Source organism: Odocoileus virginianus, chromosome 11 (genome assembly GCF_023699985.2).
Source record: "Odocoileus virginianus isolate 20LAN1187 ecotype Illinois chromosome 11, Ovbor_1.2, whole genome shotgun sequence".
NCBI lineage: Eukaryota > Metazoa > Chordata > Mammalia > Artiodactyla > Cervidae > Odocoileus > Odocoileus virginianus.
In genome coordinates this window covers 68,176,675-68,204,214 of record NC_069684.1, presented here as the reverse complement: position 1 = coordinate 68,204,214, position 27,540 = coordinate 68,176,675, and the positions used below count along the sequence as shown (strand labels likewise).

Sequence of the window (27,540 nt, the reverse complement as noted above, 5' to 3'; positions counted from 1 at the left end):
TAAATTAGGGTAGAATTTGTGACAGCATTGAAGTGGGTATATGGTAATTTAGAAGCCAATGTATTATTAATCTTAGGATCTTTTGTTAACAGGAATATAAAAACACACTTATTCCATGGATCATGGAGGCAATATGTCAGTTATCCAAGCAATTTTCAAAACTGGCCTAGCTACAACTAGTCAATTCAGGAGTGGCTAATTAGAAATATTTCTGGAAAAGCAACACAAAGGACATGATTCTGCCATCTAGTCCTCATCTCTTCCTTCCCACAATGGTTGCCCTTAGTGAAGAAGAAATTTAAAGTAAAAGAAGAGTTAATTTTCTCTACCCTTAGTGATCATGGCACATGCTTAAAGGGATATGTATCCTGGAAGAACAAGCTTAATATGGTGACTAAAGGTGATGCAGGTGACAGTGAGTCACATGAGGATAGAAATAGTCCAGATTCTCCTTTCAAGAAATGTCATCCAGAAAAAAATTGGAATTCAGATTGAATAAGCTTTTTAATATATTGTTTTTCATATAAGAATGTGAGTTACCATAAAAATAACTCAGTGTTATTACTTGTCCATGTCAAGAAGATCAAATATATACAGCATAGATTTCATAAAAGATCAAGGGAATAATTACCGTTTACTAAGGATAGAATTTGGTTTTGCTGCAACAAGAACAACAGTAATGTTTTACAGGTGATGCTACTGAGATCAAGAAAGAAAATACATTTATAGGGTCACATAGTAAGTGGATGAGTCTGAATTAAATCTCACCTTGTAGAGTTTGCCCTCTTGAGTTCCTAAGGAAGGAAATATTAACCTGGTCCCTCAGAATGTACTGTCTATGTAAGGAAGGATTGAAGTGAAGAGTGAATCTGACCTCTTATATATAAAGGTGCATGAGTACTGACTTCCCTCCTTCAGAAGTCATGGGTTCTGGGGAGTAATGATAACAAGGTCAGGCTCCCACCTGAAGATGCTGCTGTGCAGACAGATAGGAGTCTTTAGAGGGTCTATCTAGGAAGATGAAAGAATTACAACAGAAATCTTAAACTCAGAATTCATTCTGACTGCCAAGCAACCTTTAATAATGATACTGCTTTGTGTATTTGACCCTGAACATTTCATAACTACTCAAATATTTCTAAATGCTTCTTGTGATGCAGAGCAAATACTTAGTGGTTGTGCTAATATATGAGATCAAATGATAGGAATCAGTGCTCTAGAAAAAGGACTAGAGCATTTCAATTTATGAAAGATTCAAGGTCAAGACAAGAAATGATCTCAAAGAAGGAAATGAGGAAAGAGAAAGTTTTTTTTTTTTTTCTAATTCTGAGGGGAAAATGATCTAAAATTTTAGGGGGATAAAAGATAAGCAGGATGAATGAACTTTAACATTGAAGTGTCTGGATTGTATTAATACAAAAAAAAAAAATAGTGTAGATTTTTTTCTTACATCCTGCTCCTTGCAGTATGCAGTAGAGCACAATTCCTACTAAAATCCCACCAGCATTCTTTGTAGATGCATCTAATTTAGCTACTTATTTAAAAGAAAAATCAAGGAAACCAAAGCAATTTTGAAAAAGAAAAAAATTGAAGGAACTATACTGTTTTATTTTAAGACTTAACATATAGCTAAGTTAAAAGGAAAAAAAAAGAAAAAGAAAGAAAATGTACTATTGGCATGTTTAAGGACACATGGATTAAAGGAACAGAATCAAGAAGCCAGAAACTGACCCACCCAGCAACAGTCAGCTAATTTTAGACAAGTGTGTCAAAGCAAATAAGTGGAAAAGGAATGATCTTATCAACAAATGATATCGGATAATTACAAACTCAACCTAAACTTCACATCTTATTCAAAGCTTACTCGACAAACACTGCAATACTACACAATGTTAGAATGACAGTCTCTTCAACAAATGGCTCTGGGAAAACTGTATAGCTATGTGTAAATGAAATTAGATCATTGTTTAACATGATACACAAAAATAAGCTCATAATAGATTGAAGACCTAAATGTGAGACCAGACACTGTAAACCTCCTAGAGGAAAATATAGGCAGACCACTTTCCGACATAAATCACACCAAGATCTTTTTTGTCTCCCAGAAAAATGGAAATAAAAATAAAAATAAACAAATGGGACCTACTTAAACTTAAAATCTTGTGCACAGCAAAGAAAACAATAAACAAAACAAAAGACACCTCCAGATTGGGAGAAAATATTGGCAAATTATGTAACCAAAAGGGATTAGTCTCCAAAATATACAAACAACTCATGAAGCTCAACATCATCAAAACAAACAGCCCAATCCAAAAATGGGCAGAAGACCTAAACAGGCATTTCTCCAAAGACATACAGATGGCCAAAAGGTACATGAGAAAAGGTGTTCAACATTACTAGTCATTAATTATAAGAGAAATGCAAATAAAAACTACAGTGAGATATCACCTCATAGCAGTCAAAATGGTTATCATCAAAAATCCACAAACAATAAATGCTAGAGAGGGTGGGAAGAGAACAGAACCTCCCTACATTGTTAATAGGAATGGAAATTGGTACAGCCACTGTGGAGAACAGCATGGAGGTTCTTTAAAAAACTAAAAATAGAACTACCATATTACCAATCAGTCCTGCTTCTGGGCATATAACCAAAAGAAAACATGGCCCCAAAGTAAGCATGCACCCCAGTATTCATTGTAGCACTGTTTACAATAGCCAAGACATGGAAGAAACATAAACTGTGTTAACAGAGGAAGAGATAAAGAAGATGTGGTACATATATTCAATGGAACATTACACAATCATCAAAGAAGAATGAAATAATGTCATTTGTAGCAACATAGATGGAACTAGAGACTGTCATAATGGTGAAGTAAGTCAGAGAAGGAGAAATATCTTATGACATCCCTTATATATAGAATCTAAAAAGACATGATATGAATGAACTTATTTACAAAAGAGAAACAGACTCACAGACTTAGAGAAAAGACTTCTGATTGCCAGGGGGAAAAAGGGGGCAGAAGGGATAGTTAGGGAGTTTGGGATGGACAGATACACACTGCTATGTTTAAAATGGATAACCAACAAGGAACTATGTATAGCACGTGGAACATTGCTCATTGTCATGTGGCAGCCAGGACGGGAGGGGAGTTTGGGGGAGAATGCATACATGTATATGTATGACTGAGCTAATTTGCTTTCTACCTAAAACTATCACAACATTGCTAATACGCTATTTGTTATCGCTTAGTTGCTACATCATACCCAGGTTTTTGTGACCCCGCAGACTAGCCCACCAGTCTGTGGGGTTTCCCAGACAAGAGTATACTGCCATTTCCTTCTCTAGGGGATCTTCCTGAGCCAGGGATCAAGCCCATGTCTCCTGCATTGGCAGGTGATTCTTTACCACTGAGTCACCCGGAAAGCCCATACAAAATAAAAAGTCTAATAAAAAATAAGTTAAAACAAAAGCAAAAAAACAAAAACAAAGCTTAACCAAATGCATAACAGGCTTAAATGTAAAACAAAACAAAACATTAGAAGTGTAAGAAAAAAACATTGGTAACTAAGGTAAAATTTAAAAACAAAAAACAAAAAAACAAACACACAAAAAAATCTCTTACTCAAGAACCCAAAAGCATGACGAATAAAAATTTTAAAACATATAAACTAACATACTTAAAACTAAAAGGTTTTGTTCTTTATAAAGAATATGTTAAGTAGATTAAAGACAATGCAAACTGAGGCAAATTATTTGCAAATCACACATGAAAAATTATTTAGTTTCATAGTATGCAAGTAACTTTATACTAGTAGGAATTGCTTCAAAATATAGATCAATCGATGTAGATCAATTTGAGGAGAGTTGACAGTTACTAGTTTAATAGTCCAATTCACAAACATGTTATATCTCTCCAATTACTTAGATTTTCCTGGATTTTTTTCATTAGACATTAATATTTTTTTGACATTCAGCTACTATACATGTTTGGATATACTTATCCCTACATACTTTATTATTTAGGGTGTGTGATGACTAAAGATGCTGTGCTTTCAAATTTTGTTTTCCCTTGTATTTTTCAGTATATAGAAAAAACCTGCTTTTAGTTATTGACTATGTGTCCTGAAACCTTGCCTAACTTACTTATTTGTCAAGGATTCTAGAACTATTTTTGGTAGATTCCTTGTTATTTTCTATGTAAATAACTATGTCTTCTGCAACTGGTGGAGCCTCTGGATAAGGGTGAAAGAGGAGACTGAAAAAGTTGGTTTGAAACTCAGCATTCAAAAAACGAAAAAGGTGACAATGGGTCACATCAATGTATGGCAAATAGAAGGGGAAAAAGTAGAACCAGTGACAGATTTTCTCTTCTTGGGCTCTAAAATCACTAGAGATGGTGACTGAAGTCATGAAATTAAAAGATGCTCGCTCCTTGGAAGGAAAGTTATGGCAAACCTAGATAGCATGTTAAAAAGCAGAGATATCACTTTATTGATAAAAGTCCATATAGTCAAAGTGATGGTTTTCCAAGTAGTCATGTACAGATGTGGGGAATGGACCATAAAAAAGGCTGAGTGCTGAAGAATTTATGTTTTTGAACTGTGGTGTTGGAGAAGATGATTCAGAATCCCTTGGATTGCAAGGAGATCAAACCAGTCAGTCCTAAAGGAAATCAATTCTGAATATTCTTTGGAAGGACTGATGCTGAAGTTGAAACTCCAATACTTTGGCCAACTGATGCAAAAAGCTGACTCATTAGAAAAGACCCTGATGCTGAAAAGATTGAAGGCAGGAGGAGAAGGGGACAACAAAGGCTGAGATGGTTGTTTGGCATCATTGACTCAATGGATTTGAGTCTGAACAAGCTCCGGAAGATGGTGAAAGGCAGGGAGGTCTGGCATGCTGCAGTCTATGGGGTCACAGGGCCAAATATGTCTGAGTTACTGAACAACAACAATGCATATTTAGGAAGAGGAATCAAACCAAAGAGACTATATTAAATATTATACTCATGGTTACTCAAAATAGTGCCATAATAACTACATTGTCAAAGTTTGGTTTTTAAATAAAGTTTTGCACAACCCTCCTTAAATAATTAATTCTCATTTTAACACAGTGTGTTGTCTTTCTGCTCTCTTTCAGCTCTTTTTTCTCTCTATATCCAGAATGTTCAAGCTGTTCCCTCAACTCCTAGCACCACCATCCACCTGATAAAACAGTCTGAAACAGTACAATTCCCTAATGATAAATAAAGACCAGGTAAGAAGCAGTCTTCAATTTGTATATAATCATTAAGATAAAATAACCGTAGAGGAACTAGGCTCTAAAGGAGCGCATATTTAAGTAAGAACAAAAATCATTTGGCTTTTTGTTTTTGCTGGTCATTCGTGCTGCGTGCTCAGTCGCCAAGTCATGCCTGACTCTCTGAGACCCCGTGGACTGTCGCCCTCCAGGCTCCTCTGTCCATGGGATTTTCCAGATAAGAACCCTGGAGTAGGTAGCCATTTCCTTCTCCATTTATTTTTAGCCAAGAAGTAGTCTGAAGTTAATTCTATCATTTTTCCAGAGAAGCAGTTTCCCTTCCAAATTCAGTTTCCATAGTGCTTTAGGCGAAGGTCAGAGATTACACCTCTTCTGATCTATTATAATATACAGTCTACTGTAATAATGTATCTCTAATGTAAATGTCATCACCATTTAAATAATTAGATAATTTTAATTTTCACAAAAATTTTTGGTCATTGATGTTATGCTGAATTGGCAAAACTCAGCAGTTTTATCTGGGCAATATATATACTGTATCTCAAAGATTAGGAAATGTTAAGCTAGAAGAAAGCTCAACATATCACCTTAACCAGCTCTGGTATTTGAGGCAGTGGAAGAGAACATTGTAGATGATTACCTAAATTTATACCATCCTGTTGTTGTTCAGTCACTAAACATGTCCAATGCTTTGTGACCACATGGACTGCAGCAAGCCAGGCTTCTGTCCTTCATTATTTCCCAGAGTTTGCCGAAATTCATATCCATCGAGTTGGTGATGCCATCCAACCATCTCATCCTCTGTTGTTCCCTTCTACTCCTGCCTTCAATCTTTGCCAGCATCAGGGTCTTTTTCAATGAGTTAACTCTTCACATCAGGTGTCTGAAGTATCTGTTTGGGCTTTGATTGCTTAGGGACATTTATCCCTTGATAGGTCTTTCTTTTTATTTTCTTATTTTCTGTTGTTTTCTATTTTGTGAAGAATGTGGGCCTAATATTATTCTTCAATAATATTCTTCATTCAGCACAGACTGGTCCATGAATAGATATAGTCCAACACAGTGAGATATTCTTAACTTTCATCCATACTAAAATAATTAATAGTGCTAGGGTCTGAATATTTATGTGCCCCCAAAATTCACAGGCTAAAATCTTAACCTTTAAGGTCATAGAATTAGGAAGTAAAGTCTTCGGAAAATGATTAGCACATTCGGATGATGTCCTTATAAGAAAGCCCAGGAGAGCTTCATTTCCCCTCGTACCACGTGAAGACACACCAGGAAGATGCCATACTTATATGAACCAGGAAGTCGACTTTATCAAATTTTTCCCCATCTTGTTCTTGGGCTTCCAACTTCCAGAACTATGAGAAATACATTCCTGTTGCTTACAACTCATCCAGTTTACAATATTTTGTTATAGCAATCTAAATGCACTGAGACAAGTAGTCTTAAAAACCATGAATGAAACACTTGGGCCTGTCTCAATCAAATAAATATCCCATAATTATGAGTAGACTTAGAGCATAAAGTCAGTGTTGTAGATGACAACATAAAGCTATGAGAAGAGTTTGAAGATGAAATACTGACCAGTCATAGCTTCAATCATCACTCTAGATTGTCCCTCTTCTGAATCAAAGTAAACCTATTTTTAAGATAATTTTTTTGTTGTTTTTGGATCCATTTAGTTAATATAATTTTAACAGATACAGAAACTAACAACTTTAGAAAGGATACAGCATGGAATAACTTGAGAACACAAGCCAGTACATAAAAATGTGACAGATTGGAACTACCAAATTTTCAAATTTATAGTATTGATATTTGTGAAATACTGTCTCTAGGATAAAAAAAAGAGGAGGCTACACACGCTGAGCAATAACTGAAAATTTGAACATGACAGGACTTGGTGAAAAGCAGAAGACAATGTTTGGATGAGAAATGAAGGAATATAAGGTTTTAGGAGTGGATGAAGAACATATCAAGTATTGAAAGAACAGTAGAACAAAATGTAAAAACAGAAAATGATAGTGAGGAATTTCTCCTCACACTAAGATTATACATACTGATAGAATGTACTATATAGTTTAGAATATATTGCATATTTTCCCCCAAATCATAATGTGGATACAATCCAAATATTACAATCATATTTTATTTGTATTCCATGTTTATATGCAATATATTAATAGAATTGTCCTCAGTTCCTATACTGGGATATATAAATTATTTATCCATTTTGTGCTCTCTGATTCAAACAAAAAATTTTGAGGTTGTTAAAATTTAATTCTGACAGAATGAAAACCACAGTCACAGAAAACTAATCAAACTGATCACAAGGCTGGATCTCAGCCTTGTCTAACTCAATGAAACTATGAGACATACTCTGTAGGGCGACCCAAGACAGACAGGTTATGGTGGAGAGTTCTGAAAAAACATGGTCCCCTGGAGAAGGGAATGGCAAAGCACTTCAGTATTATTTCCTTGAGAATCCCATGAAGAGTATGAAATGGCAAAAAGATAGGATACTGAAAGATGAACTCCCTAGGTCAGTAGGTGCCCAATATGCTACTAAAGATCAGTGGAGAAATAACTCCAGAAAAATTGAAGAGATGGAGCCAAAGGAAAAACAACACCCAGTTGAGGATGTGACTAGTGATAGAAGTAAGTTCAGTGCTATAAAGAACAATATTGTATAGAAACCTGGAATGTTAGGTTCATGAATCAAGGTATGTTGAAAGTGGTCAAACAGGAGATAGCAAGAGTAAACATTGACATTTAAGTGAACTAAAATGAAATGGAATGGGTGAATTTAACTTAGATGACCATTATATCTACTACTGTGTGTAAAAATCCCTTAGAAGAAGTGGAGTAGCCCTCATGGTCAGCGAAAGAGTCTGAAATGCAGCACATGGATGCACTCTCAGAAATGACAGAATGATCACTGTTTCCAAGGCAAACCATTCATATAACAGTAATCCAAGTCTATGCTCCAACCAGTAATGCTGAAAGAGCTGAAGTTGAATGGTTCTATGAAGACCTACAAGACCTTCTAGAACTAACACACACACACACACACACACACACACACACACACACACATGACTTGTTCATTATAGGGGACTCGAATGCAAAAGTAGCAAGTCAAGAGATACCTGGAGTAACAGACAAATTTGGCCTTGGAGAACAAAATGAAACAGGGCAAATACTAACAGAATATTGCCAAGAGAATGAACTGGTCATAGTAAACACTCTCTTCCAATATCACAAAAGAAGACTGTGCACATGGACATCACCAGAGGGTCAATACTGAAATCAGATTGATTATACTCTTTGCAGCCAAAAGTGGAGAAGCTCTATACAGTCAGCAAAAAAAAAAAAAAAAAAAAGACCAGGGGCTGACTGTGCCTCAGACCATGAACTCCTTATTGCAAAATACAGACTGAAATTGAAGAAAGTAGGGAAAACCACTAGACCATTAAGATATGACCTACATCAAATCCCTTATGATTATACACTGGAAGTGACAGATTCAAAGGATTAGATCTCACAGACAGAGTGCCTGAAGAACTATGGATGGAGTTTCATGATATTGTACCAGAGGCAGTGATCAAGACCATCTCCAAGGTGGGGTGCGGGGGGGGGATGTAAAAAGGCAAAATGGCTGTCTGAGGAGGCCTTACAAATAGCTGAGAAATGAAGAGAAGTGAAAGGCAAGGGAGAAAAGGAAAGACATACCCATTTGAGAGCAGAGTTCCAAAGAATAGCAAGGAGAGATTTAAAAAAAAAAAAAAGCCTTCCTCAGTGATCAGTGCAAAGAAATAGAGAAAAACAAAAGAATGGAAAAGACTAGAGACCTCTTCAAGAAAATTAGAGATACCAAGGGAACATTTCATGCAAAGATGGCACAATAAAGGACAGAAACAGTATGGAACTAACAGAAGCAGAAGATATTAAGAAATGGTGGCAAGAATAGAGAAGAACTGTACAAAAAGATCTTAATGACCCAGACAACCATGATGGAGTGATCACTCATCTAGAGTCAGACATCCTGGGATGCAAAGTCAAGTGGGCCTTAGGAAGCATCAGTACAAACAAAGCTAGTGGAGGTGATGGAATTCCAGTTGAGCTATTTCAAATCCTAAAAGATGATGCTGTGAAAGTGCTGCACTCAATATGCCTGCAAATTTGGAAAACTCAACAGTAGCCACAGGGCTGGAAAATGTCAGTTTTCATTTCAGACCCGAAGAAAGGAAATCCCAAACAATGTTCAAACTACCGCACAACTGCACTCATCTCACATGCTATCAAAGTAATGCTCAAAATTTCTCCAAACCAGGCTTCAACAGTTTGTGAACCGTGCACTTCTAGATGTTCAAGCTGGATTTAGAAAAGGCAGAGGAACCAGATATCAAAATGCCAACATCTGCTGGATCATAGACAAAGCAAGAGAGTTCCAGAAAAGCATCTACTTCTGCTTTATTGACTACACCAAAGTCTTTGACTGTGTGGATCACAACAAACTGTGGAAAATTCTCCAAGAGATAGGACTATCAGACCACCTTACCTGCCTCCTGAGAAATCTGTATGCAGCTCAAGAAGCAACAGATACAACTGTTCATGGAACAACAGACTGGTTCCTAATCAGGAAAGGAGTATATCAAGGCTGTATATTGTCACCCTGCTTATTTAACTTACATGCAGATTACATCATGTGAAATACTGGGATGGAGGAAGTACAAGCTGCAATCAAGATTTTCAGAAGAAATATCAATAACCTCAGATATGCAGATGGCACCACCCTTATGACAGAAAGTGAAGAAGAGCTAAAGAGCCTCTTGATGAAAGTGAAGAGGAGAGTGAAAAGGTTGGCTTAAAACTCAACATTCAGAAAACTAAATCATGGCATCTGATCCCATCTCTTCATGGCAAATAGATAGATAAACAATGGGAACAGTGAGAGACTTTTATTTTTTTATTTTTTGGCTCCAAAATCACTGCAAATGGTGACTGCGCCCATCAAATTAAAGGTGCTTGCCCTTGAAAGAAAAGTTATGACCAGCCTTGACACCTTATTAAAAAGCAGAGACATTACTTTGCCAAGAAATGTCTGTCTAATCAAAGTTATGGTTTTTACCATAGTCATGTATGGATGTGAGTGTTGGACCATAAAGAAAGACAAAAAATTGATGTTTTTGGACTGTGTTGTTGAAGACTCTTGGGAGTCCCTTGAACTGCAAAGAGATCCAACCAGTCCATCCTAAAGGAAATCAGTCCTGAATATTCATTGGAAGGACTGATGCTGAAGCTGAAGCTCCAATGCTTTGGCCACCTGATGCAAAGAACTGACTCATTGGAAAAGACACTGATGTTGGGAAAGATTGAAGGCAGTTGGAGAAGGGGACAAGAGAGGATGAGATGGTTGGATGCCATCACCCATGGACATGAGTCTGAGAGAGCTCCAGGAGTTGGTGATGGACAGGGAAGCCTGGAATGCTGCCATCCATTATGATGCAAATAGCCAGACATGCCTGAATGACTGAGTTGAACTAAAACTTAATTATTTCTAATGAAAAGGACAGTCATATATGTTTTTAAATAATTTTAACAGTTTTAATGAAAGCTGTTGACAAGTAACTTTATTCCTGCATCTTCTCAATTGTTTCTTCCTTATATTTGCCCTTTTCTTTTCCTACTTGGCCAGATTTGGCTTTCCCTTCTAGGATCTTTATGTAGTCTTTGTTTGGTTTTAGTCTAGTGTTAATCACCTTGCTGGGGTGAATGCCCACATGGACAGTTGTACCATTAGCCTTCTCCTGCTGCATTTTTTCAGTGTAGTTGACACATTTCTTCCTGTAAATCTGGACTACTTTGCCAATTTGCTGCCCTTTGTAGTGACCCCCTACAACTTTTACTTCCTGAACTTCATTATCCCTTTTAGATGGGCGAGGATTGAACCTTGTATTTCTGCCTCAGCTCTTCAGAAAGAGGAGAAGACATAATTTTCCTGTGAATGTGGGAAGGTGCATTGAAATGTGTTTTTCAGTTCTTGCTTAGGTCAGAAGTCACAAAGGGATTTATCTCTTCTGACCATTTGAATCTATGAAATGGAGTGTGAACAGATTAAACCCCCTTCAAAATGAATGAAATCGGGCCCTATATCTTGAATCTGGAAAATGCACAGAACTTGGGTCCAAAAAAATCTTCCAGTGGCCAGTGAGTCCTGACCTGAAAGTTTTACCAAGAAAGTACCCCAAGACCATTCTTTAAGAAGCTATTCTGCCCAGACTAGACTTCATCACCACAGGCTCCCTCCCCTTCAGCTCAGCTCAGATTTCCAAGTGTCAAAACCCTCTTTCCTCTGGCTGGTGGTGCTAGGAGAAAGGTTAGGAGAAAGGCCAAGACCATCCTGGTCCCCTTCCCTTGCTACCAGAACATTACTGGGGCACTGGGGTCAAGAGGTACCATGCCCTTAATTGATGACTGCAGATTATATGCCTTCTCTCAGCAAACTCTTACCCACTGGCCAGTCATGTACTTTGTTATTCTTACATATATGGTTCAAAATATAGAATATCCACAAGAAATTGAATGAAAATCACCAGGAATAATTTTTAAGATAAAGGTATTATTCTTAATTATGAGTTATTATAAGAAACGTAGTTGATAAAATGCTTTATTTTTCATTGTATGTCTTTTTGCCGTTATACACATTCAATATTGTATTTTACTCCTGTGTTATCCTCAATAATTTAAAGGGGAAATTTAAGTGAAATTATACCAAAGATCTCAAAATAGAAATCCAAAAGTAAAAGTGAATCATTTTTTTTTTCTTAAACAAATGGAAAGGATGACAGAATCACACATACGATAACACACACTAATGAGCTCTCACTCTGTTTGTGTCATTGACCAAAGCTGCCACTCAGCTGTGCCTCCTCAGACACATAATTGCAGTAATTCTCCAGTAAATCCTGATGAGGAAGTTATCTTTATCCAGAGCTCTAGTGAGCATGTCGTGTTAAAATTAAAGCAGACAATGACCTTTATGTCTCAGTTCTCATTCCTCCAATAATTACCATTCTGAATCTACACTTCAAGTAACAGATAAACAAGGTTAATTTAGGAAGACATGAAGAATCTTTCTGATGTATTCTTTTTCCTCTGATAATAAATATCTAGAGGATGAGCATGCATGCTTAGTTGCTCAGTTTTGTCTGACTCTTCACAAATGCAGGGACTGTAATCTGCCAGGAACCTCTGTCCACGGGGTTATGCAGGCAAGAATACTGGAGTGGGTTGCCATTTCCTACTCCAGGGAATCTTCCCCATTCAGGGATCGAACTTGAGTCTCCTGTGTCTCCTGTATTGGCATGCAGATTCTTTACCACTGTGCTACCTGAAAAGCTCTACAATCTATACAATTCTGGTTCTTTTTACAACCGCTAGCAATGGTCCACTTTTGATTCTCTCTCTAATGATAGTTTATTTTTATATAAACTTAATTTTATTTGTATCTTTGTGCCTTTTCTCATGCCATTACCTATAAGGACATTTCAATAATCCAAGTTATCACCTTTCAAGTACTTTATTAATCAGTATTGCTTTAAATACCAGGTTATGTAAAGTGCTGATCTGTGGTTCCATAGAATCCTGTACATATATCTATCTGTATTGCTCACAATATTATATGGAAATAAATCCCTTTATGTGTTTCCCCCCTACATTTGAATTTCATAATAATAGACACTGCAAACTATTACATTCTATATTTTTCATATTTTGTCCTCAGTAGTCTGGTTACCTTAGGAAAATTGCAAGCAATAAATTGGTATATTTGAAAATAAGCCTGGAAAGATAAACAAGAAAATAAAACTGGGTCTTAGAATTTCAAATTATGAAATTCCTCATCCTCTTCTCTTATACCTATTTATTTTAATTATCTAGACTTTGGCATAGAATGTGAAGCAAAGTAAACTTTATGAAAATCCAGTTCTATGTGGAATAGACCTATGTTCAAGTGAATATGGGAGATTATAAATATATTGTTCCAGAAACAATTTAAATGTACCCTAATTTTTCATTGAAGGACTATTTACAATAACCAGAACATGAAAGCAGCAAAAATGGCCATTGACAGATGAATGGATAAAGATGTACATGTTATATATGATAGCATATTACTAAGCCATAAAAAAGAACAAAATAGTGTCATTTTCAGTGACATGGAGGGATCTAGAGATTGTCATACTGAGTGAAATAAGTCAGACAGAGACAAGCAAATGTCATATGATATCACATATATGTAGAATCTAAAAATATGGTACAAATGAACTTATTTACAAAACAGAAAGAGATTCACAGGTGTAGAAAGCAAACATGGTTACCAAGGGAGAAAGGAAGAAGGAGGGATAAATTGGGAGACTGGGATTGACGTGCACACACTACTATATGTAAAATTGCCAACTAATAAGAACCTACTCTATCGTACAGGGAACTCTGTTCAATACTCTGTAATGACCTATATGGGAAAAGTTATCTTTAAAAAGTGGAGATATATATATATACATATATATATATATATATAATTGATCCATTTTGCTGTACAGCAGAAACTTACACAACATTGTAAATCAACTATACTTTAATAAAAATTAATAAAGAAAAATTATATAATCTGACCTTCTATTTATTCTTTTAATGGTATAGTTGCCTTCAGGAAATATGTCTAAGTAAAATAATTCTCTAGGAATACATTAGAAAATGAAGACTGAAAAAAAAATCTGGTAACACACATAGACACACACACACACACACCTCACATAAATATTAGAGAATGTATTAGAGTTTCATTCAAATAATATTAGATTTATTTTTAATGTAAAAATATGCTAGCAGTTTGTTTGATGTCAGTGAATATGGTGGAGTAGATAGTTCCAAAGGGGTTGTCCCTCTACAAACACAGTAAAAGTAAATGAAAACTGTCAGATTTACTTTTTTTTTTTAACTCTTAATAATGAAAACGAAAAGTCAAAGGTTTAGATTTGTTGTTTAGTCACTAATTCAATCTGACTCTTTTGCAACCCCATGGACTATAGCCCACCAGGCTCCTCTGTCCATGAGATTTCCCAGGCAAGAATACTGGAGCGGGTTGCCATTTCCTTCTCCAGGGGATCTTTTTGATTGTTAGGAGCAAACCTGCCACTAGAAAATAATTTTATTATATATATGAAAGGAAATGAAAAACAAAATTGTACACTACAAAAATAAACATAAAAGGAGAAAATAATTAAGGAATCGAAAAGCAACAAATTATATGACATATATAGAAAACCAATAGCAAAATGGCAGAAGTATTTCCATATCAATGATTAAATGTAAAGGGTAAAAATCTCCAATATAAGGCAGAGATTATTGAAATGGAGTAAAAAAAAAAAAAAAAAAGCATGGCTTAACTATTTGCTGAATTCAAAGGATCCATGTTTTATTTAAAGACATTAACTGTAAAATGAAAGGTTGAAAAACAATATTACATAGAAATAATAACTAAATGAGAGCTGGACAGGCTATACCAGTATCATAAGAAATAGAATTTAAGTCAAATAATACTACAAGGGACAAAGAAGGACATCATACATTGATAAAGGTGTCAATTCATCAAAAAAATATGACAAGTATATACATATCTATTAACAAAGAGATACCCAAGAATTGTAACTTTTGAGTTTTGAATTTTGAAATTCTCTTCAGTCAATATTTTCTATTTTATCTGTATCAATTTTCTTAAAACATAAATATCTTTTGAGTGATAAAAATCAACATTTTTTCTGTTAAACTTCTTAGTATGTTAAATATGAGCAAACCATATCAAGTAAAAGTTCTGTGGCTGAACATTTTGTAGATAGAGTGCCCAAAACAAAAATTTATATGCTGAATCTCTGCCTCCCATATGATTATATTTGGACATAATGCCTTGAAGGTAGTAATTAAAGTGAAATGAGGTCAAAGGGTGGGGCCCTTATATAATAGCATTGGTGTCATATAAGAAGAGAGAGAGAGAAACACCAGGAGCACACACAGAGCAAAGGCTATATATCAATACAGTAAGAAGTGTCTTTAAGCCAAGGGGAGAGGTCATGTCAGAAATCAATATTGCCAGCACCTTGATCTTAGATTTCCAGCTTCCAGAATTATGAGAAAATACATTTCTCTTCAGTAAGTCAGTCTGTGGCATTTGTATGCATTTTTCCTTAGTCCTGATATGTATAATATGTATATCTTTATGGTTAATATGTATGCCATACATAAATTCCTTATTAGTATAATTAAGAATTTTTAAGAGGTTGGTTGGTTTATTTAAGTGAAATTTTGTGTAAATTTTTTTCCATGAAAGTTTCAATCCAAATGTATAGTTTTAACTTATTGGAAATATGAACAGTATTAACATCAAATTTATTCCATTTAAAAGAAAACATGAATATAGGTCACAATTCTCTTATGGTCATCTGAAATTTTCTTGCTAATATTTTGTAAGACAATATCTATATTCATAAATATGACTTAGCTTAATTATTTTAGAGTTGTTCAGCTTAGAATTAAGATTGCTTAAACTTAATGCTGCAAAGAACAATAAGGCATAGGAACCTGAAATGTTAGATCCATGAATCAAGGTATATTGGAAGTGGTCAAACAGAGATGACAAGAGTGAACATCAACATTTTAGGAATCAGTGAAGTAAAATGGACTAGAATGGACAAATTTAATTGCGATAACCATTGTATCTATTACAGTGGGCAAGAATCCCTTAGAAGAAATAGAATAGCCCTCATAGTCAACAAAAGAGTTCAAAATGCAGAACTTGGGTACAATCACAAAAATTACAGAATGATCTCTGTTCATTTCCAAAGCAAACCATTCAATATCATAGTAATCCAAGTCTATGGCAAAACCATGAATGCCAAAGAAGCTGAAGTTGAAAGGTTCTATGATGACCTATAAGACATTCTATAATTAAACCAAAATAAGATGTCCTTTTCATCATCAGGGCCTGGAATGCAAAATTAGAAATTCAAAGCATACGTGGTGTAACAGGCATGTTTGGCTTTGGAGTACAAAATGAAGCAGGTCAAAGGCTAGCAGAGTTTTGCCAAGAGAACACACGGGTCACAGAAGCACCACAACACAAGAGACAACTCTACACATGGACATCACCAGATGGTCAATAATAAAATCACATTGATTATATTCTTTGCAGTTGAAGATGGAGAAGCTCTATACTCTCAGCAAAAACAAGACCAGGGGTTGACTCTGACTCAGATCATGAACTCCTTACTGAAAATTTCAGACTTAAATTGAAGAAAGCAGGGGAAAACACTAGATCATTCAAGTATGACCTAAATCAAATCCCTTGGCAATCACACAGAGGAAGTGACAAACAGATTCAAGGGATTAGATCTGATAGACAGAGTGCCTGAAGAATGATGGATGGAAGTTCATGACATTGCATAGGAGGCAGTGACCAAGACAATCCACAAGAAAAAGAAATGCAAAAAAGCAAAATGATTGTCTGAGGAGGACTTAAAAATAGCTGAGAAAAGAAGAGAATCTAAAGGCAAAAGAGAAAAGGAAAGATATAGCCATCTGAATAAAGACTTCCAAAGAATAGTAAGGAGAGATAAGAAAGCCTTCCACAGTGACCAATGCAAAGACAGAGGGAAATGATAGATTGGGAAAGACTAGAAATCTCTTCAAGAAATTTATAGTTACCAAGGGAACATTTTATGCAAAGATGGGCACAATAAAGGACATAAATGGTATAGACCTAACAGAAGCAGACGATATTAAGAAGTGGCAAGAATACACAGAGGAACTATACAAAAAGGATCTTAATGACCCAGATAACCATGATGGTGTGATCACTCAACTAGAGCCAGATATCCTGGAATGCAAAGTCAAGTGGGCCTTAGGAAACATCACTATGAACAAGGCTAGTGGAGGTTATGGAATTCAAGCTGAGCTGTTTCAAATCCTAAAAGATGATGCTGTTAAAGTGCTGCACTCGATATGCCAGCAAATTTGAAAAACTCAGCAGTGGTCACAAGACTGGAAAAGGTGAGGTTTCATTCCAGTCCCAAAGACAGGCAATGCCAAAGAATGTTCAAACTACCACACAATTGCACTCATCTCACATGCTAGCAAAGTAAAGTCAAAATTCTCCAAGCGAGGCTTTAATACTTCGTTAACTGAGAAATTCCAGATGTTCAAGCTGGTTTTAGAAAAGGCAGAGGAACCAGAGATCAAATTGCCAACATCCACTGGACCATAGAGAAAGCAATAGAGTCCCTGAAAAACATCTACTTCTGTTTTATTGACTGTGCCAAAGCCTTTGACTATGTGGATCACAACAAACTGAGGAAAATTTGCCAAGAGATGGGAATACCAGACCACCGTACCTGCCTCCTGAGAAATCTGTATGCAGCTCAAGAAGCAACAGGTAGAACCAGATATGGAAAAACAGACTGGTTCCAAATTGGGAAAGGAATATGTCAAAGATGTATACTGTCACCCTGCTCATTTAACTTATAGGCAGATTACATCATGTGAAATGCCAGGCTGGTTAAAGCACAAACTGGAATCAAGATTTCCGGGAGAAATATCAATAACCTCAGATATGCAGATGACACCACTCTTATGGCAGAAAGCAAAGAACTGAAGAACCTTTTCATGAAAGTGAAAAAGAAGAGAAAAAAACTGGTTTAAAACTCAACATTCAAACAAAAAAAAAAAGACCATGGCATCTGGTCCTATCATATTATGGAAAATAGATGAGGAAACATTGGAAACTATGACAGATTTTATTTTCTTGGGCTCCAAATTCACTGCAGATGGTGACCGCAGTCATGAAATTAAAAGAGGCTTTCTCCTCGGAAGAAAAACTATGACCAACCTAGACAGCATGTTAAAAAGCAGAGACATTATATTGCCAACACAGGTCCGTCTAGTCAACACTATGGTTTTTCTAGTAGTCATGTATGGATGTGAGAGTTGGACCATAAAGGAAGCTGAGCACCAAAGAATTGATGCTTTTGAACTGTGGTGTTGGAGAAGACTCTTGAGAGTTGGTTGGACTGTAAGGAGATCAAACCAGTCAACCCTAAAGAAAATCAGTCCAGAATATTCATTGGAAGGACTGATGTTGAAACTGAAGCTCCAATACTTTGGCAATATTTTGATGCAAAGAACTGACTCTTTGGAAAAGACCCTGAGGCTGGGAAATGTTGAAGGCAGAATGAGAAGGGGATGACAGAGGATGAGATGGTTGGAGGACATCACTGACCCGATGGACATGAGTTTGAGCAAGCTCCAAGTGTTGGTGATAGACAGGGAAGCCTGGCCTGCTGCAGACTTTGGGTCCCAAAGTGTTGGATACAGCTGAGCAACTGAACTGAACTAAAAATTAGTGCAGCCTATATTTTTGCATGCTGTGACTGCTTTATAAAATGAAAATTGTTATTTATCATAGAAATAAGGAAGAGTCCATAAACAATTTGAATTTTATTAACTTTTAGAAACCATTATTTGATGCTTTTAAAAAATTTTTGATTTGATGAATATTTACTCTGATTATTGAGTCATTAAGTTATCTGTGCTTCATTGGATTAATTTTATGAAATTTTGGCTCTGCTTGAGTATAATTAGTTACAAGACTTTAATTGACTCACCATCACACAACTAGGCATACACATGCAAACACATGCACACCCACAGTTGCACACATACATTTTAGCTATTCCATTTTAGTTACTCTTTGTTTTTCTCTTTTCATTGTTGTATGTATTTATCAGTAACCATTCCATCTTTTTTAAAGCTATTGGTTCCTGAATTATTTAATCTATTTTACAGATTTGATTTGCTTTGTTCTTGTGTATTAATTTCCATCTATAACTGCATTTCTTTTATTTATTTGAAGCAAATTATTAGTTAACTTTAAAAAATTATTTTGTTCAATGTTTAACAAACTTGGTCTCTTCATTTCTAACTGAGCATAGCTTTAGATTTCAATTTTGATTTAAATGTTATTTGCTATATAAATTGTTTTGTAGGTTTCTTTTATTACCTTATTATTGTGTCTTATATTTTATACTTCTACTATTAAATTGTTAGATTTTTATTTATGTGTGCATGTTTGTGTATTTGCTATGCATTAATGTAACTGACAAGTAATATTACTTGAACAATATATTTTATAGGAGCTTTCTTCAAGTTTTCTCACTAACCTAAAATATAAAATTATATAAACATACTCATAGATACTGACATCACCTATGTGTGTTTTATATCTAGTATTGTTTGTTATATTGGTAGCTAAATATTGGAAAGAGATGCCAGGGACCCATTTATTTTCTGGAGACCATGTTTCGAGGCATCACAGTAACAGAGGTTGGAGCAATCTTAGGGTGTTAAGGGTCTCTGGTACTTAGAACTCTTGGTTTGTAGACATTTCCAAAAGTTAATGTGAATTAAAGAAAAAACCCTTTTTCTACATTAATGCTACGACTCGAGGCACCAACTACAGCCACTAAAAAAAAAAAAAAAAAAAAGAATACCTGTATTTTCTATATCCTGGACTTCCTCCAAGTACATTTACACTTTCACAAAACTTCTAGAATACAATAAATGTCAATGAATATAGCAAATTAAGAAAAAAAAATGTGCCTCTAGAAACAATCTAGTATACAAACAGGTATTTTGAACTTAAAAGTCAACTGACCCCACCCAAATCAGCTCAAAATCATATGATAAGTTATAAGAATTTAGGTTATATGAGACTTTAATCATCTCCCAATGTTTTTAGATTTTCCCATAGAGTTGAGTCTACTATCAGTCAATCAGTTTGAACTATGAAGAATGAGTCATTTTATCAAATCAGAAGAGTCCAGACTTGAAAGCTTAGTTTTGTATACCACTGACCAAATGAGAAACCATAAAGTAACTCAGGGCCACACTGTTTAAGATATTTACTACTGTATCACAGTACATATTTTCATTTTATTTAAGGTATTTATTACTACACCACAGTTACATATTTTCATGTTAAAGAATGAAAAGGGTTAAATAAGTCCCAGGCATGCTCTATGATGGGTAGTTAACTAAAATTAAGACCACCTTGAAAAGAGTCCAAGTCTTTAAACCACCATTTTATAAAGTTTATCAACACCAAGGAAAAGACCGGATCATGTCAGTTTTCTGTTCTACAAGTAGAATACGTTCCAATATATCTCACAGAAAATTTTGAGAAGGGCTGAACAGAGTTCAAGTTGTAAACCAAAATCTTACATCTGTATCTTTTAATAATCATGGATTAACTGTGACGAGGAAAGATTGCCTACTTAAACCGCTAGATAGGTTTTCTTACTCTTTGAATGTTAATAACATTTCAACTTTACCTTTTCTTTTACACAGACTACATCCAAGATAACTTTGACTAATTTTTTCTTTACTATGTTACAATATTTTATAATAAATAGTCAAGGGAAGCTTAAATGAATACCTGAAATTAGCAGCAGGAACTAGAGAAGGGATAAGAATGCTTCCAAAGTCTATCATGTATCATCTTACACAACACCATTTGGTTAGGAACTTACACAAGAGCAAGATTTTCAATACTGTTAAAATATTGATGTATTTTACAAAAGGAGCTATTATGAAAAGTCAGTAATTGAGAAGGCATAACACTATTTTCAGAATAAAGGAATAAAACAGAGGCCAAAGATACTTAAATATGTCAACACATTAAACACTTAATATTTCACATAATTTTATTCTTCTACACATTATCTCATTTTCCTTATTTCATTGACAAGTCAAACTCATGTAGAGTTATGTAAACATCCACATGCATTTCTTTCCCTTTACATAAAATTTTAATGTGATGTTGCCTTGTTCTATTTGGTACCTGGTGAGTCTAAATTACTTTTCTTTTTAATTAAAGTTTTGGACTTTGGCGTCTTCTTAAAAATTTTGATCCAAATAATTTTTAAATAATTCTTTTCATTTATTTTTTGACTTTTTACACCTTGATCAAATATAAAAGCTTTCATGTAAGCATTAGTCAGAAACACTGAACTGACTGACATGTATGGTCTATGATATACTGTTGGGGCTTCCTGGGTGGCTTAGCTGGTAAAGAATTCGCCTGCAACGCAGGAGACCCTAGTTTGGGAAGTTCCCATGGTGAAAGGATAGGACACCCACTCCAGTATTCTTGGGCTTCCCCAGTGGCTCAGATGGTAGAGAATCTGCCTGCAATGTGGGAGACCTGTGTTTGATACCTGGGTTGGGAAGATCCTTTGGAGGAGAACATGGCCACCCACTCCAATATTCTTGCCTGGAGAAAACCCATGGACAGTGGAGCCTGGCGGGCTATAGTCCATGGAGTCACAAAGAGTTGGACATGCTCACACGTGATATACTGTTACAAAAATTCAAACATTGGTCTACTGGATTAAATATTAACACAGAAGGAAATTTTGGTCTACTCTTATATCTGCTCAAGGATTTGGAACTAACAGTGCATACATACACCACATTGAGAAAACAAAATAATAGAAAGCTAAAGCCTTGCTAGAAGACAAAAAAAGTAAACAAATGCTTGGATATCAAGCATGTATTTGTCAAAGATATATTTCATTTTGCATACAGTGATAGCAATACTGCTAGCTACCTGCCTCTATTGAGGATTAACATCTTCTGAAATAATACTTACAAATATTTGTTTTGCAAAGTAATTATTAGAAGCTTGTCTCATAAATATGTTTATATTTTATAAAATTTCCCTCTTCACATCAGGCCATCTGGGATAAAATGCTGTATCACATTATATTAATAAACTGTGAATTTATCATGCCTTTGTTACATAGTCTATAATTCAAATAAAAACATCTACTTTCAAGGTGTTTTGAATACTAAATTAGCTAAAGAGGATCTGGTTTATAATCCAACAGGATAATAAGCTTCAAAAAATCTTATCCCCAATGCATTTTCCCTATCCCATTTTGGCTATGCTTGACTTAGAAGTTTGCAAAAAATTTCATAATTTATTCTACTGAAAGTAAATTCTCATTATTATTATTCTTATAAACTTGCTTGAAACACCATATCTATTTTTATGTCAATGTATATATGTCTTTTTATTTTCCAATGTTAAGAAATAAAAGCTTTCTTTTTTGTTACAGACATAGTTTTCTATGATAAATTAAGAAAAATACATATTTTTTTCCCAAACTCATTTGAAGTAAAGCCTTAATGGAATTAATTTTTCAGTTGTTGCACAGATTTTGTTTTTTTTTTTTCTTTTTCAAGAACAACAGATGGACTTTCAGTTTCCAGTTCTGCCTATAAAGAGCTTGGAAGTTATCACACCAACCTAACAGGTAAAATACTGAACAGGCTGGAAATCAACAACTCTTCTTGGATAAAAAGATAAACCCAGGAAAAACTACTACCTTCAGGACAGGAGAGACAGACAGGCAAATTCACAGAGGCAGGCACGTCTTACCAGAGCAGAATCTAGGGAGATGAACCACTGCAAGAACCAAAGCCAACACAGGAAAATCTGTACTGTAACTGATGGATTGATGGAGGTTTACTGCAGACAAGTCTCAGAGTTACAAAAAGCGCAAGATGGTGAAATTTACCTCTAGGGGCTTAACCAGGTTCCCATTGCAAATATCAGAGGAAAGTCCCTCCCAGTTTCTGTCATGAGGCTGAGGAAAGGAACCATTTTGAGAGATGCCAGAACATTCTGTTCTGCTTAATAAGGCCTGTTTGCAGGAGAAACTAGCTAAACAGAGCCTAATCCTCTCAGGGTTTGATCAGAGCTAAACTGATTTGGAGGGTCTTTCCTGGTGGTTCAGAAGTAAAGAATCCACCTGCCAATACGAGAGACACAGGTTCAGTCCCTGGGTGGGGAAGACCCCCTGGAGGAGGAGATGGCAACCCAGTTCTGTATTCTTGTCAGAAATCCCATGGACTGAGGAGCTTTGCAGGCTACAGTCCATGGGGTTGCAAGGAATCGAACACGACTTACTAACTAAACAGCAAAGACAATCATAGGACTACAGGATGCTTTCTCTCCTCTCATACCTCGCCACCACTTTACTAAAGGTCTATTTACAGAAATTTCTTTTTACCAGTACATCACATCTGGCAATCATGAAAAAACTACAATGGATAATAAAAGGCAAAAATAAATAAATAAATAAATAAATAAATAAATAAAGAGACAGAGCAAGCATTAGAACCAGGCATGGAAGGGGTATTGATATGATTAGACTGTGAATTGGAAAGGAATGTGATTAATATGCTAAGGACTCTAATGGATAGAGCAGATGCATGCAAAAACAGATAAAATACAAGCAGGGAAATGGAAATTATAAGAACAAACCCAAAGTAAATGACAGAGATAGAAAACAAGAGGAGAACAGAAATAGACTGTCTATGATGGGCTTGTTATGTGACTGTGCATGGGTGAGGAGAGACTCTCTGAGCTTGAGAAGGTATCACTAGAATCCTCAGAACCTGAACAACAAAGAGAACAATGACTAACCAAACTGATGAGAGTCTCCAAGGATTGTGGGAAAACTACAACAGATAGGCATGTAAACTTCAGAAAGAGAAGAAAAAGAGAGAGAAAGAAAGAAAGAAAGAAAAACAGAAGAAATATTTGAAACAAAAATTGATAATTTCTCCAAATTAATATCTGACACAAGACCAAAGATCCAAGAAGCTCACAGTGTTGCCAGAATTTCTCCAAGTATTTAAAACTCTCTAACTCCCACCCTTCTCCAGAGTTTAACATAAATCTTTGAGTAAGGGGTCTGCAGACAAGAAAGTAATCTACAAAAAAACCCACACCAAATGCAACCAGCTGGGACCAAGATGGCAACAAATCTGACCTGCAACAGACCCTGAGTCTCTTTATACATGGTGCTACTATATTTGCATATTAAAAGACACAAATATCGGTAGCCAGGACCAGACACTAAGTATCACAAAAAGTAAAAAATTGAGGGGCACCCAGTCCTGAGAAAAAGCTCTGCCCCTTCCCCACAGACTAATTATCATGTCTCCCCAGCATTAGCTTCACTCTTACCCTTCTGCCCTTTGTCTCTACTCTTCATAATTAAATTACTCTCTTAGAAGTTGATCTGTGAACTTAGTTTCTACTTATCCATTCTTTGAGCACTGAATAAAGTTTGTGCTGTATTGATTTCAGTTTCTGTTTTGCTATTTACCTTCTCAAACTAGAAAGAGAAAAGGATCTTCCCTCCCACTCAGAGGCTGGGCTAGACTTGAAAGCAAGGTCCATTAGACTCAATTCAGTAACAAGAGAATACTAAGAAGGATAAATTAAAAAAAAAAATTACACCTCAGCACATATTTTTCAAATTATAAAAAACCAAAAATTAAGCAAAAATCTTCTAAAACAAGGTAGAGGAATAATGCATTTTCCTTAGAGAAGAACAAAGAATAACATACAGCTTCTCTTCAGAAAACATGAAAACAAGAAGAGAATAAATAGAAATATTTACAGCGTTGCTATACAGCAACCACCAAATTAGATTCTATACTCTATGCAATTATCTGTCAAAGGTGAAGGAGAAATAGACTTTCTCTGACAAACAAAAATTGAAAGAACTTGTTCCTAGTGAACTTGCCTTGAGAGAAAAGTTAAAATAAGTTCAAAAGAAAGAAGGAAAATAAGTTATAACCCCAGATCTACATACAGGAAGAGCATGAAAAAAGGAATATATGAAGATAAAAAAAAAAGATGTTTATTTTTCTTATTTTAATTGATCTTATAGATAACAGTCTGTTGAAAATGAAAATAGCAATAAGATATTCAACTTTGTATGCTTATGTATATGTCATATACATGGTAATTTATCCTTATTATAAGTGAAATGATGACAGCAATGGTATAAGGAATGAAAGGAAATTAGGGTTAGTTTGAAAAGATGTGCACATTACCTGGGAAGTTGTACAGTTCTAGTTGAAAGTAGACTGGGACATCATAAATGTATACTGAAAACTCTAAAACAACCACTAAAAATGTGAGAAAAGAAATATAACTGAAATACTAAAAAGAGAAAATAGAATCATATTACATGCTCAAAAATGCAGGTGACGAAGGAGAGAAAATGATGGTTTAACTGCAGGCAGATTCTTTACCAACTGAGCTATCAGGGAAGCCCTAGGAGAGAAGATGGAATCATATAAAACTACAAAAGGCCCAAAAGGAGTGATGGACGAAAGCAATAACAAAGAACAAGAGAACAATGAGGAAGCAGGAACTAATTCAGTAGGTACTAGTCCAGCTCTATTAATAATCACTTTGAATGTCAATGGCCTAACTGTACCAGTTAAAAGACAGATATTGCCACAAAGGATCAAAAACCATGATTCAACCATATGTCATCTATAGGAAACTCACTTTAAATACAGATATACACAGATTAAGAGCAAATGAATGGAGAAATATATACCATACTAACACAGATGAAAGGATATCAAACCAATCAATCCTAAAGGAAATAAATTCTGAATATTCATGGAAGGACAGGCGCTGAAGCTGAAGTCCAATACTTTGATCATCTGATGTGAAGAGCTGACTTATTAGAAAAGATCCTGATGCTGGGAAAGATTGAACCACTGTCATGGTTAGAAACTTTAACATCCCTCTGCCAGAAGCACAGTGATTTTCTAGCAGCCAGAAAATCAGTAAGATACAGCTGAAATCACCAAACACTATCTATACACTATGGATACTATGTATAAAATAGATAACTAGTGAGAACCTACTGTATAGCACAGGGAATTATATTCCTGTGGTGACCTGAGTGGGAAGGAAATCCAAAAAAAAGGGGGATATATGTATACACACAGCTGACTCACTTTGCTGTACAGCAAAAACTAAGACAAAAGTGTAAAGCAACGATAGGCCAATTGCAAATTAAAAAAAATAATACCAACACTCTCAATTAAATGGATAAAATTGACATCTAGAAACCACTTCATCCAACTATAGCAGAATGCACATTTTTTTCAAGCATACATGAGACATTCATAGAGATAGACTACACTGTGAGCCATAGAACACAATAAATTTAAAAGAACAGAAATAATGCAATGTCTGCTCTCAAACTACAAGAAATTAAACCAAAACTAAATAGTTATATGAAGATAGCTGGAAAAGTCCCAAACACAAGAAGATTAAACAACACACTTCTAAATGACACATGGGTCAAATACAACTTCAAGAAAAATTAAAAACAAAAAACAAAAAACAAAACCTTTTGATTGAAAAAGCAAAAACAATTTATCAGAATTTGAGGAATACAGCAAAAGAAGTGCTACAGGAACTTTTATAGCATTAAATGTACATAGTAGAAAAGATGAAAGATTAAACTCCAACGATAGAAGAACTTTCCACCATAAAAAAATGACAAAATTAGAGCAAATTAAATTCAAAATAAGCATAAGTTGAAAACAGAAAATCATCAGTACAGAAGATCATCAGAACAAAAAGGTGACACTTTGAAAAAAACTGATAAAATTAATAATCTTTTAACCTGGAGAAGGAAATGGCAACCCACTTCAGTATTTTTGCTTGGAAAATCCCATGGATAGAGGAGCCTGGCAGGCTACTGTCCATAGGGTCATAAAGAGTTGGACACAAATGAAGCAATTTAGCATTTAACTAGGATAACAAAGAAAAAGAGAGAGCAGACACAAATTGCTATTGATAATATCAAAAGTGAAAGAAGGAAATTTACTGCAGATACCATGGAAATGAAAAGGATAATAAAGAAATAAAATAACTATGCCCACACAATTGATAATATGGATGAAATGGACTAATTCCTAGAAAGACAATCTGCTAAAACTCATCCAAGAATATGTAGATGTATTGAATTAGGCCTAAATCATTTAAAATGAATCAGTAATCAGCAACCTTCCAAAACAGAGAGCACAAGAAACAATTGGATTCATTGGTGAATTTTATCAAACACTTAAGGAAGAGATTATAGCAATTCTATCTCACTTCTTTCAGGGGATAGAAACATAAAAACTACTATTAACACATTCTATGAGGTCAGCATTACGCTAAAATTACAAATTTTACCAGAGAAATACAGACCAATGTCTTTCATGAACATAGATGTAAAATTCTAAACACAACTGTCAGCAAATAGAATCTGTTGTTCCTGTTGTTC

General features: G+C 35.2%; 1 long non-coding RNA gene and 1 pseudogene across 1 annotated transcript in view; both read right to left on the bottom strand.

Annotated features, from left to right (window-relative positions):
- Nucleotides 1–27,540, bottom strand: part of LOC110141823 (uncharacterized) — a 169,642-nt gene that overhangs the window by 63,600 nt on the left and 78,502 nt on the right. The window lies entirely within an intron of this gene.
- The window catches only part of LOC110121754 (large ribosomal subunit protein uL24 pseudogene), a 56,732-nt pseudogene continuing 40,094 nt past the window's right edge, over nucleotides 10,903–27,540 (bottom strand).